General features: G+C 48.7%; 1 long non-coding RNA gene and 1 other non-coding gene across 2 annotated transcripts in view; both read right to left on the bottom strand.

The window, feature by feature from the left end:
- LOC131482087 (uncharacterized) overlaps positions 1 to 12,430 on the bottom strand; it is a 177,642-nt gene that overhangs the window by 149,889 nt on the left and 15,323 nt on the right. The gene's annotated exons all lie outside the window — the stretch shown is intronic.
- On the bottom strand, positions 9,627 to 9,821 carry LOC118757637 (U2 spliceosomal RNA). Its single transcript, XR_004995304.2, has one exon. It is a non-coding gene; the product is annotated as a U2 spliceosomal RNA (small nuclear RNA).

The raw sequence follows: 12,430 nt of genomic DNA, 5'->3' as shown, positions 1-12,430 counted from the left end.
AGAAAAGAAAACCTTCCTTATTCAGGGCAAGACCCCATGATCTCACTTCCCAAGGGCTCTTGGGACCCCGCCCGCGGCAGCCCCAGCCCCGGTGCAGCGCACAGTTCCACATGACTGGCCGCTGCCCCCGCGCTCTCCGTGCCGGGAATCGCCACTTTGCCAAACACAATGCCATGCTGAATGTGCTTTTTCATGAACATGTGACCCGTTTCCAGGCTGGTATCCATGCTCCACATTCAACTAACCCTTTGGCCAGATTCACACCCACATATTTTGGACATTCTTCGGGCCCAACGCTGCATCCAGCGCATCTGTTCTGGGCAAAGGATTAATGAGAAGAAAAAAACTGCGTGTGCGGGTCGCAAGTCAGCCCCGCCCTGCTGCTGCCCTTCGAATGCCCCGTTAGCTCCCCGATGATGCGTGTGCCAGCTTCCAGTCCGGAGGAGGGGGTGGCCTACTTTCCATTAAAACTTGTAGTTTACAAACAGCAGGGAGTGGGGTGGGATGGAGCAGGGTGGGGGAATGGTGAAGCACACAGCAAATTGGGAACATTTTTTCTTCCTGTTAAAATTCTTTGCCATTTGATCCTAGGATTTCCAATATTCAGCTCTCAAAGTCTCTTCCTTGGAATGTTCCATGATAAACAAGAGTCTAACAAATATTAGGGGTTCCCTGCCTACCCCCAAATAGGAAGAAAGAACAAGGATTTTATTTTCCTCTCTTAAATCTCAAAATGGAGGTTTGGCATTGTGGTGTACTGTGGCACAGCGGGTTAAGCCAACGTTGTGATACCAGCATAAACCCTGTGAATGCCAGTTCGTGTCCTGCATGTCCTGCGTCTCATCCAGCTCCCTGCTAATGTTCCTGCCGCTCACATGGGAGGAGCTCCACCCCTCTGCTTCCAAGTATGTAAAAATAATTTTCTTAGAGGCTGGTGTGGTGGCATACAGGCTAATCCTCTGCCTGCAGTGCTAGCAGAATAGAAGGTCAACCAAATTGACTTTCCACGCTTAAACAGGCAGGAATAAACCCTAAGAATTCATCAGTAAATGTGGCAAGGTAACAGTGGAATGAAAATAGGATTCTTCGTTCCTACTCACTTTCCCAAGAACATGTTCATTACAGAAGCACCGACAAAATTTTTTAAAAAACAATTTCCACAATAATGCACCTCTCCAGTCCTGGACAATAGACACACACAAAATGGTGCTACAAAAAACAAAAGAACAACTGTTAACCCCCAACTTAGCTTTCTGAGCCTAACAGAGTAGAATTCTGGTGGCGTTTCACTTCATTCTGACTCTTACGCATAGAAGCTCACAACTACAGAAAATAGGCTTGCCCTTTTCCTTAGGAATCAGATACTGGTTGTTTACATTTTAAGTGATTGTCAATCATCATTTTCTTGCTTTTTGATTGAAAGTGACACTGTCCCAAGATTCGCGAGGACAAGAAGCAGAGCTAATCAACGTTTGCTGTGCTGGAGTTAATAGAGCAGAAGCCACGCGAGCATACCTGCAGAGTATTGCCCTAGGGCACCCCCTGATGGCGAGATCTACTAAGGCAGTGATTCCCCGGAAAAGTCAAAAAGCCAACGGCTTTTCTGTTCTCAAGAACTTTTCTCCATCTTCCATGGGAAATCACCCTGGCATTCAAAAATAGAGTCTCAGTATACTTTGCAATTTATTTATTGATATTTCCTGCAGACAAATTACCTTCCAATTACAGCACTTTTAAACCAACTCAGCTTCCATTTTGCTGCTGAGCTAATCCCCTGATGGATTTATTCTGCCACTAAACAGTCTTGAAGTATTGTGAAAAGTCACCTTACACCTAAACCATTCACACCCACTAATCCCTGAGTTCATACTGGATGCCAGCTTCATAGCCAACTCAAGTTATGATCCCTGTATGAGTTGATACTGGCTAAACAAGATGGATTTTCCTATTTTTTTTGAATGTTTATATATTCATTTATTTGAAACACAGAGGGACATTCCCCCAAACTCATTCCCTCAAGTGTTGTTTTTTAAGAACTTGAGAGGCCACAGCTATAAATATGGTTGCCTAGAAGATTCTTGCCACTACTGGAAGACAAAAATTGAGCTGATAATTCCAATTCCCCAAAAAACATTGACTGTGTCAACCAACAGGAAGATTTCCTCAACCCTGGTACAATAACCTGGCAATATCTCAGAACTATCAAAACCGCTCAAGTGGCACCCAGGGAACACTCTTCCCCACCTTAGGGTCTCCAAGGTGTCATCAAATGACCGTCCCCGCCCCACCTCCCCGATGCTGAGGTAGTATAGCTTTCTCCCCTTCACTTCCTATAAACATAGGAGAAAAAAGAATTTAAACATTTGTCCCACCCACCTTCCTCCATGCCTCAAACCTCTCCATCCTAGTTGAAGACCCACATGGACATGCAGCCCTCTCAACTATGTAAACAATGTTAAAAATAAAAAATTTTTTACATGTCTGTCATAATTTACCATATTAGGAAATTCACACAATTCTTTTTCTGACTATCTTTTAACCCATATTTAGGCTGCTTACTTGACCTGTAAATCCTCTTTTTAGATATTTGCTGATTTATGTATTTGAAAGGATAAGTGATAGGGAGGTGGGCCTATGGAAATCTTTCATCTAATGGCTCATTCCCCAAATGGCTGTGATAGCTGCGGTGGGTTCAGGCCAAAACCAGAGCCCAGAGTCCCATCCGGGCCTCCCCCGTGGATAACAGGGACCCAGACACTCGGGACATCCTCGGCTGCTTTTCCACATTCTCCACCAGGAAACTGGACTGGAAGCAGAGACTCAGACAGGAACTGTGATAAGGGATGCCGCTGTTGTAGACAGCAGCCAGGCCGGTTGTTCCTCAACCACCAGCCCAAATGTCCTATATAGTTTGAGGCTAAATCTTCATATTTTTTACATCAAACATTAGACAAAGGCACCAAACCAGGCCGGCATAATAGCTCAATTGGCTAATCTTCCTCCTTTAAACATCAGGAAGGATCCCATAGGAGTGTCTCTTCGTGTCTCAGCTACTCCACTTCCCTTCCAGCTCCCTGATTATGGCCTGGGAAAGCAGGGGAGGATGGCCCAAAGCCTTGGGACCCTGTGCATACATGGGAAACCCAAAAGAAGCGTCTGGCTTTGGATCAGCTCAGCTCTGGCCATGTGGCTGCTTGAGGAGTGAACCAGCAGATGGAAGACCTTTCTCTCTGTCTCTCCTCTTCTCTGTAAAAAAAAAAAAAAAAAAAAAAATTAGATGCTATAATAAAGCATAAAATACTGGCCGAATGTTTCCCATATGTGTCCAGTAAATCCCTATTTTGTATCTACAGTACTTTTGTATTTCCTGTATTGTGCTGATCACCAGGAATACAATGCTAAACAAAACAGCCCTACACTGGCTATGTGGGTCCAGCTTCCACACCGTATCAGCAGTGATTGGAGTCCCAGCTGCTCTACTTCCAGTCAGTCTCCCTGATAATGCACCTGGGAGTGTGGCAGAAGCCAGCCTGAGTGCCTGGGCCCCTGCTACCCACTAGGAAGACCCGTATGGAGCTCTGAGCCCAGTCCTAGCTATGGCAGCCAATTGAAGAGTGAACCAGCAGATAAAAGATCGATGACTCCCTCTCTGCCTCTCTCTTTCCTCCCTTTAACTCCTCTTTTTTATAAATGAGTAAATAAATCTTAAAAAGCCAAAACAAATCAATAGGACAAGAGCCCTGATTTGTACCCTCCTTATACACATAATCCACTTCAGAGAGGCAAGCCAGTGACCAGAACATTACAGTGCAGCAAGGGGAAGCCATTCGGTCCTGGAAAGGCTAAGACATTGTCTTGAGGAGTTGTGGACCTGTGTCCTCACCTGGAAGATGAACAAAAGTTAGGCAAAAAAAGGAAGATGTTCCAGGCAGAGGGAAGAGCAGGTGCAAAGGCTGGAAGAGAGAAGGTGAGGCGAATAATTAAGCTGGGAGATGCACTGTAACAAGTATAAAAACTAGCCTAGTGGCATCACCGGGATCCCAAATGGACAACAGTTCGCGTCCCAGCTGCTCCACTTCCCATCCAGCTCCCTGCTTGTGGCCTGGGAAAGCAGCAGAGAATGGACAAAAGCTTTGGGAGTCTACACCCGCATGAGAGACCCAGAATAGGCAATTGGTTCCTGGCTTTGAATGGGTTTAGTTCACCATCGTGGCCACTTGGGAAGTGAGTCAGCAGATGAAAGATCTTTCTGTCTCTCTTTCTTTCTGTAAATCTGTCTTTCCAATAAAAATAAATAAACCTCAAAGACAGAGAGATTCACAAAGATCTTCCTCTACCCCAGTGCTTTAGGTACCTGCAGTGCAAGATGGAGCTGACCTGAAGGAAGTGACAAAAAAAAGATGAGAAAGGCAGGAGGAGAGTGCAGTGTCTCCACAGGATAATCCTTCACCCTGTGATGCTGGAATTCCATACTGTGCTGGCTCATGTCCCAGGTACCCTACTTCCCACCCAGCTCCCTAGAAAAGCAGCAGAAGATGACTCAAGTCCTTGGGACTCTGCACCAGCGTGGGAGACCCAAAAGAAGCTCCTGGCTGCTGGCTTTGGGTTGGCTCAGCTCCAGCTGCGGCAGTCATTTGGGGAGTAAAACAGCGGATAAAAGATCTTTTCTCTCTGTGTCTCTACTCCTCTCTGTAAATCTTTCCAAAAAAAAAAAAAAAATTTTTTTTTTTTTTTTTTTGGAAAAGGCAGTGTAGGCCAGGCTGAAACTGTGAAGTCCCAGAATTCTCCTGGAGGTGTTAGAGTTGGGCCCAAATAGGTTGAAACAGATCAGGGCCCAGTGAGATAGCATAGTGGTTAAAGTCCTTGCCTTGAACATGCTGAGATCCCATATGGGCACCGGTTCTAATCCTGGCAGTCCTGCTTCCCATCCAGCTCCCTGCTCATGGCCTGGGAAAGCAGTAGAGGATGCACCCTGCAACCACATGGGAGACCCGGAAGAATCTATTGGCTCCTGGATTCGGAATGGCTCAGCTCCAACCACTGCAGCCACTTGGGCAGTGAACCATTGGACAGAAGATCTTCCTCTCTGTCTCTCCTCCTCTGTGTATATCGGCCTTTCCAATAAAAATAAATAAAATCTTTACAAAATAGATTAAAGGAGGAGACGACCTAAAGAAAGATCTGAGTTGCGGAAAGTCATGACCCCAGGAAAGGCTTGACATTGGTGAGGAGACCATGAAAGCACAACAGAACAGAGACTGAGCAATGCAAGCCAGGAGGAGTGGGTGATGGACGGCGTGGAGGAGCTGGGCAAGAGGAAGAGAGAGAGAGGCTTCTTGGCTGGCCGCTGAGATTCAGGCTTCAACAGAGCAGGAGACAGCTGGTTTTTGGAGAGTCAGGGAGGTGGAGAGTTAAAGCGTTGGCATGAGTTTGAGGTGCCCAGGAAGTCAACCTCATGAAGAGGTAAATCTCAGAAAAGCATTCCAGACTAGAGCGATCAGATCAGAGTTGTCTGGCTGTGCACAAGAAAGAGGTGGCGCGGTGGGTGGGGGGAAGGCAGCAGAGAGAAGGAAAGAGCTATCTGGGCTGGAAACTATGCAGGGCAGAGTTGGAGCAAAGAAAGGGACTTGACCTGCAGATGGGGATGTACATGCACACAGGGGTCCACACAGGCAGACAGAGTAAGCAAGGGAGGTCTCTGGAGGGAAGTGTGCAGAGAGCCAAGTGAGAAGAGCTGGGGCAGATCCCTGAGATTCAGTCAGACCTCAGGAGCAGGCAGAGAAGAGCCCTCCAAGAGACTGAGAAGTCAACGGAAACAGGGAGCGAGACTGCACCAGGGCACAGCACACTAAGCCCCCATCTGCAACACTTGCATCCTATGTTAGAGCACAGCTCTGCATCCTGGCTGCTCTGTTTCTGATCCAGCTCCCAGCTAATGAGCCTTGGTAGACAGTGGAAGATGGAAGATAACCCAAGTACTTGGTTCTGTCACTCTGTCTTTCAAAAAAAAAATTTTTTTTAAAGACAAATACAGAGGGGGCAAAGTCCAAGTAAGTCTGAGCAGCACAGGTGTCTGGATCCCCCAGCCATGTGGCTGTAGCTGGGGCTACCCATGCCAGCCCAGGCTTCCTGCTCAAGATCCTAGCTCCTCATTCACCACTGCTAGCCTGGGGGAGGGTCCTGGGCTTGAGGGTGGCCAGAGCACCAACTGGCACCGGACTCTACCTGCTAGCCACCCAGCCTAGGGACATCCATGGATAAGACCATTGTATGTGCAGGTGAGGAATGACTCCTGATGGACACCCAACGACAGGTTCTCTGTACTTGCAGGTGAGCGAGGGGACTGAGGCCTAGTGATTTGGAGGGGAGAGATAGGAAGATCTGTATGAGTCAGACTCATGCACCAGCCCACATGGAAGTTCTGGGCTGGGCTTGTTAGCATGGAACATGACTGACTACCACACACCAGTGCACATGCAAGCTATGGCTAGGGGTCTGTCTGGCAGGGCTGGATCCCAGTACCTGATAGTGTCAGACCAGGGGATGGGTCACATTAGACTGGACCATGACACTAACCAGCACACAAGAGAACCAGGTCTGTGGTTGGACTCTGTAGGGGATATATGAGCCCAACCCTATGGAACTACAAGTCTCACTGGTTAGCTTGAGTTGGGATGGTGTTGAGCTGAGCTAGGCATGACCATGGAACTCACCAATGCTCACCAGTACTGGGGCTAGAAACAAACAGGGCAGGTCCAGGCTGCAGCACCTGCATAAGCACCCTAAAACAGGGTATGGTGCAGGCTGGGCCACACCAGCTCATACAAATGCCAGGACGGATGGGGCAGGCCATGTAGTTAAGGGCCATGTACTCACTGGAGAGTACTTGAGATCTGAGATCTGGGTCTGGGAGTGGCCTGAGCCTACTGGGTCATAGCTCCCACTGATGAGCACATGGTCCAGACCTGGGTGTTGAGCAGGCTGGGCAGGGTAACTCCTGTCAGCAAGTGTGTGAGTTAATTTTGGAAGGGGGCAGATCAGGCAGGACCAAACAAACATTGGGCCACTGGCAAGTGCAGAAACCAATATGGAGTACAGGTCATGCCAGGCTAGGCTGCCACATCTACTGGTCTGCATGAGCCAGTGATGAGAGCAGACTGAGCAGAGTCAGGTTGTAGCACTAGCCAGAGAGAGTTGGGACTGGAGGCTGGCTGAGCCAGTCCAAGCTGTAGCAGCCAAAGGCAAAGGCCAAGAGAGGGGAGGGGCTATGCCAAGTTGGGTCAGAGCAACCACTGGCACACACGAGATCTGTGACTGGGATCAGGCCAGTTTTGGGAGCTAAAGGGACACCCTGGCTGGGTTGTGGGTCCCACTGGTGAGTGCAAGGGCCAGAGTGGGGGTCTGGACATGGATGTAGTCTCCCTCAGCACAGATGTGGATTGGGTCTGGGGTACGCAAGACTGGCCTAGATTCCAGCACCCATTGGATGAATTTAGGATGGGCTGGGCTAGGTCTCGTTCCTGCAGAGCCATGTGTGATGTGAGCTGTGTGTGGATATGGACCAGGCTTGGCTGGGCTGTAACACCCAACAGTAAGAACCAGAATGGGTTGAAGGCCAGTCAGGAAAGGCCACTGTTCCTGGTAGGACAGGAGGCAGGCTAAGCAGGGCTGGCCCATGGACCCACTGGTGTGTGAGATCTGGCATTGGGAGAGGTTCTGATGGAGGAGTTTGGCAACTCTTCTGTTGGGATATAGTTCCTGCAGGTTAGCACAAAAACCATGATAAGGGGCAGCCCAGACCCGGGCTTACCTTTGCCTCAGGTTTGGGAAAAGCCAGGCTGAGCCAGTTCATATCACCCACTGGCAAATCTGAGAGCCAGAATGGTATGTGGGTCATGCCAGGTTGGGCCACAATACTAGCCAGTTCATACTAGGACCAGGATTGGGGACTGGCTGGGCTAGCTAAGCTGTATTCCCCACCAGCATGAGGTAGAGCTGGGGGTGGGTCGGGCCAGGCCAAGCTACAGCACCCACTGGCAAATGCCGAGGTGAGGCGGGCCATACCAGACTGGGTCACAGTGCCCAATCAGCACACATGAGACCCAGGGAGAGTGAGTGAACCCAGTTGTGGGGCTGTAGGGAGCTCCCCTGCTGGTCAATTATTCCTACTGGTGAGCATGAGAGCTGGGATGAGGGGCAGACCAGGCTGGGCAGGGCTACAACACCTGTTGGTCTACATGTAAGCTGAATCAGGGACAAGCCAGGCTGTAAGACTGTAAGACAGAGTGGGTGAGGGCGGGTTGGGCTTTGCTGTAGCTAGCATATGCTGGCATCGGGGGGAACTCTGTTGAGCTAAACCACAGTACCACCTGTAAATGCAAGATCTGGCAGTGGCCAGTAGGGAAATAGTGGGCACCTCTCTCTTGGGTTGCCACTCCCATTGGTGAGCATGAGAACCAGGACTGAGGCAGACGTGGCTAGACAGAGAGTGGCACCCACCAGCACATGTGTGGACTGGATAGTGGGGCTGGTTGGACTAGGTTTCAATGCCCATTGACATGTAAAAGGGCTTAATGGGATGTGGGATAGACAGAACCAGTCTGCTGTACATACTGCTAAGCACGGGAACCAGGGCAGGAGGTGGGCCTGGTGGGGGTTGTTGTTGGTCACTCCAACCAGCTCCCACTGGTTTGCATGGGCACCAAGTGTGCAGTGGGCATGATCAGGAGGTACTGCAACACACCTTAGTTTGTGTAGAAGACAGGGTTTGAGACAACTGACCCAGCAATGCAACTAACAATGTATGAGAAGGCCGATTTGGGTGACAGACTGTACCAGACCCTGTATTGGCAGGCACACACAAGAATCAGGTCTGGGATCACTTCAGACGAAGTTTCTTTGGGAATCCCCCAAACTGAACCACTGGACTCAGAACTCAAACCATGGAATGCATGTGTCAGAGCTGTGGAATGCATGGTCTGACTGTGGAATGCATGTGTCAGAGCTGGGCCTCCTCAGTGGCTTAGACAGAGCAGTGGCCTGCATCCAGATGCACATGGATATGGCAGTACACTGGAGCCTGCTGAGGACACCTGGTACCATAACAGCGAACAGAGGACAGACCAAATCGGTCAACTACCCCAGTAAAGAGCTGGCAGTGAATATCCAGGCAGAGACTAAAGAGAACTATGTCAGCTGGAAGATTCTGGAGAGATTTCATCGTGATTGGAGTGTCATTAGCAGCAATTCAGAACTGTTGAACTATCAAAACCACTTGAGCAGGACCCTCGGAGCATGGCCCACATCAGGGACCCTGGGATGGTTGGGTGTGGCTTCTCCCCTTATCTCTCCCCTCCCCCATACAGGAAGGAAAAAGAGAATGTCAAAACAACGGTCTCACCCACTTGCCTCTAGCCCTTGATCCTCCGCACCCTAATCAAATATGCAAAAGTCATCAAAAATAAAATTTATACAATTAAAAAAAAGAAAAATACAGAAAGAAAACTCATCAGCCAGCAGTCCTGCCCCACATTGTGTTCCAGCCACTCAGAACTGCCTGTGGCTCCTCCACTGCTCATTCCTGCACTGTGCCTTGGGCTGGGTGTCCTCTAACAAATACAAGCTCCTGGTTCTCCCCCAGCAGCTTCCAAATTTCTGAGGCATACAACACCACGGCTGTCCATGGCAGCCGTTAGGTGCTATATGGGTCATGAATATTTCAAATGCAACTTCAAGTGCTACTGAAAGACTGGGGTTTTGTTTTATTAAACTGATAAGAACGGATACTACACTTGATCTTAGCCAAAAGGCCGAGAAGCGATGGGGTGGGAGGGTTGTTTTATTTTTGAAGTAGTTTAGATGTAGACAGTCTCCATACTGGACAACACAACAAACTGCCCACTGCTACTTCCTCTCCTGTTTATTCTCATTCAGCCCATCTCCTAGCCTCTGTAGCACATTATTAAAGAACCTGTCAGAGCCTGGAACAGTAGCCTAGTGGCTAAAATCCTCGCCTTGCATGCCTGGGATCCCAGATGGGCACCAGTTCGTATCCTGGCCTGCTCCACTTGCCTTCCAGCTCCCTGTTTGTGGTCTGGGAAAGCTGTCAAGGATGGCCCAATGCCTTGGGATCCTACACTTACGTGGGAGACCCATAAGAAGCTCTTGGCTCCTGGCTTCAGATCGGCTCAGCTCCGGCCATTGCAGCCACTTGGGGAGTAAACCATCAGACAAAAGATCTTTCTGTCTCTCCTCCTCTCTGTAAAAGACTTTGCAATAAAAATAATAAATATTTTAAAAAGAGAAGAACCTGTCAGACTCTATCCAACTGTATGCTAATTATTTATTTTCTGGAAAGGATAATGAAAATAAAACTACCACCTCCTTGGCCTATTATTAAAAGTAAGAGAGCCTGGTGTGATGGCATAGAAAGCCAATCTATCACCCACAATGCCTGCATCCCATATGGGTGCTGGCTCACGTCCCAGCTACTCCACTTCCCATTCAGCTCCCTGCTTATGGCTTAGGAAAGCAACTTCAGAGTGGCCCGTCTCCATTCGCTGCAATCATTTGGGGAGTAAACCAATGCGTAGAAAATCTCTGTCTCTCCTTCCCTCTTTGTAACTCTTTTAAGTAAAATAAATAAATCTTAAGAAGGAAAGAAAGTAAGTTCAGGCCCAAGTTGGAACTTCGAAACTCTGTGACTTCTCTCTCTTCCTTGTGCCAGGAAGTACCAACGCTCAGAACATGAAATGTGCAGTACTCACTGCTTCACTTTGCCTAAAAGCTCCATCACGACTTAAGCCATTCTCTCTGCTTAGGATCCCAACAAGACCACTTTCCCCCCTAAAATCAATCTTGTGGATCGATCTATTGCTTACCTGATCTTTGATCCTTCTCTAGAAAAATGTTATTCCCAGAGCCTTGAAATATGTTGAAGCCACTTTCAATCATTGATGAACCTTGCTTTATCCAAATGTTATCTCCCTCACCTGCAGTATCCTTGGCATTGAAGCTGACATTGCGCCAAAATGAACTTCAGAGCCCTGATCAACGGGCCCCTTTGCCAGTTTTCTAAAAATATCAGACTTTCCTGGAGACTACCAGGGAAGTCCGCTAGAGGTCGCTTTCCTGACGTGTAACAGCGGGAATTTTAGAGCTCTAGGAGTCACTGTTGGCCTTGATGCTCTGGCAAAGTTCAGCATATTGAAAAGTGATTACATTTTGCCGAGACCACACTGCACAATGCTCTCAAAATGTCAAGCAGCTGTGGCTGAAAGAAAGTACAGAAAGTGGAGAGAAAATCAGTTTACTGCCTCTGCCAAAACCATGATGACTATTCTAGTCTTGATGCTAGACTGGAAACTCCAGGAGCAGGCTTGCGTGAAGGGCGCTCCTAGTTCAGAGATGGTATACTCACAGGGATCAGGTCTGTGAGCCTTGGCGGACTGAAAGATCCTCCAAGAGGCTGAAGAGACGAGACAGAAATGGATGCAGAACCACCAGAAGAGTACCATCTCCACACCCTTTTTCTGACCCCAAAGAAAATCCAAACAGAAATTTGGATTCTGAAACTCCTTCCAACCATAACATTAACTCAGTTAATCAGACACTGATAGAGAAATTGCTTGAAAGAGTTAGAGAGAGAGAGAGATCTCCCACACGCTGGTTCATTCCTAAAATGGTTGCCTTGACCAGCACTGAGTCGACCCAAAGCCAGGAGCCAGGAGCTTCTTTAGGGTCTCCCAAGTGGCTGCAGGGAGTGGCTTGAGTCCATCCCCTGCTGCCTTCCCAGGCCACAAGCAGGGAGCTGGATGGGAAGTGAAGCAGACTGGACCAAATCAGAGCCCCTAGGGAGTACTTGTACCACAGGCAGAGGGTTAGCTTGCTATCCCATTGTGCCAGTCCCTGCTTATTTCTTTTTAAAAGTTATTGTTTGAAAGAGAGATGCCCCCAAGTTGTGAAATCAGCCGGGAATGCAATCCAAATCTCCATTCTTCACGCCCCGTGAGGCTGACAGAGCAGCTGGGCAAGCAGGATGTGACCCGGGGAGGGGCTAGAGGTCCGCACTTCATTGTGTTCAGGAGCCACTCTGGCCAGGCTTGGAAGTGAGGGTGTTTGCTCTTGAGCCACTGCTCCTCTTGAGCGTTCCCACCTATCTGATTTGTTTCTTTTAAAAATATATATTTATTTTTATTGAAAAGTCAGCATTACAGAGAGAAGGAGAGACAAAGATTTTCCATCCGCTGATTCCCTCGCCAAGTGGCCACAATGGTTGGAGCTGAGCTGATCTGAAGCCAGGAGCCAGGAGCCTCTTCCGGGTCTCCCATGTGGGTACAGAGTCCCAAGGCATTGGGCCATCCTCTACTGCTTTCCCAGGCCACAAGCAGGGAGCTGGATGGGAAGTGGAGCTGCCGGGATTAGAACCGGC

The sequence above is a fragment of the Ochotona princeps genome, chromosome 15 (genome assembly GCF_030435755.1).
Source record: "Ochotona princeps isolate mOchPri1 chromosome 15, mOchPri1.hap1, whole genome shotgun sequence".
In the NCBI taxonomy this organism is placed as follows: domain Eukaryota; kingdom Metazoa; phylum Chordata; class Mammalia; order Lagomorpha; family Ochotonidae; genus Ochotona; species Ochotona princeps.
Note: the sequence above shows the minus strand (reverse complement) of the source record. Positions and strands in the feature narration are given on the sequence as shown.